The following is a 1,176-nucleotide window of genomic DNA, read 5'->3' on the forward strand; positions in this document are numbered from 1 at the left end:
AAATATCGTTAAGAGGGATGGAGGTTTTTGCTTAAACTCGGTTTGGAATCCGGCTCGCTCCTTTGTCAGAAAACCAGAGGGGCAGAGTCAATGCAACCTCAGCTGCGACTCCGTAGTCTCACTACCGATATCTCTGACTTTGGTCATCCATGGTGGCAGTAGTGTTCAGTGTGTGACCCTTCCTGGATCAGTCCGAGTACCGAGGTTTTGAATTTGTATGTACGTCGCCTGTATGTCTGTTCAGCTTGCCTTGAAAATGGCAGGGTGTTCTCATGCCGAAATATCGGCGGTCGCTTAAAGTGTTACCTGGCTGAATTCCTGGAAGTTGTTTGGAATTTAGGACTTAGATTGCTAGTGCTACGCCGAGATGAAGAGGTTGGCACAGGTGAGGAATTCGTGGCGCGCCGCAAGACACAAAAATTATTCTCGACAAAGAATAAGGGCTTTGTGGACAAGAAGGAATCAGTCAATCTTTGTGCAAACCAAGTATTGCAGGTAGTATTGCTCTGCTTGTCGCTGGACCCTGTGTTCCTCCCATGACGTAGCCAGGAAAGGAAACTTTTAGGGTCATATCTCTCTGCATTAAAAGAGGACATTCATAGAGACTGCTGGGATCAATGACCACCAGTGGAAGACAACTTCATCTGTTTCATTTGTCGCTCATCCCTCCACGCTGCCACGCACTCGAACAGGGGCTCTACCCATGTGCTTCACCCAGCCTGAGCAACGGCTACCTGGCCAGTAATCCACTGTTCGGGTTCAATGTGTCCAAACCATGATGGGCACTAACTCTTTGTCATATATGGAGAGTCAGGCATACACCGTGCGATCTCTGCTTGCTCTGCGGGCTACCACCGCGCAAGTACTTGCTGAACCCCTCTCCCACCCCCCCTCCCGCCCCCCATCACCATGCCTACCCCTACTATGGGATTGTTACTGTTTTGAGTTTTGGGTGTATTACCTGACTAAAGGAAAGGATGCTAAGATGGAAAGGCACAAAAGTGGAGCATACACCGTACTGCCTGACCTTCCCTGCACGACCCGCTTTTCTGGAGGATTTTGAAAATTGGTGACAGGTCAAAACCAACTGCATGGACCTTGCTTTTATTTAATGTAAAGCTGTAGTAAACGCCGGAAGTGGAAACTCGAGTACCACTCATAATCCATATCAAAGCA

Source organism: Schistocerca piceifrons, chromosome 4 (assembly GCF_021461385.2).
Source record: "Schistocerca piceifrons isolate TAMUIC-IGC-003096 chromosome 4, iqSchPice1.1, whole genome shotgun sequence".
Lineage (NCBI taxonomy): Eukaryota > Metazoa > Arthropoda > Insecta > Orthoptera > Acrididae > Schistocerca > Schistocerca piceifrons.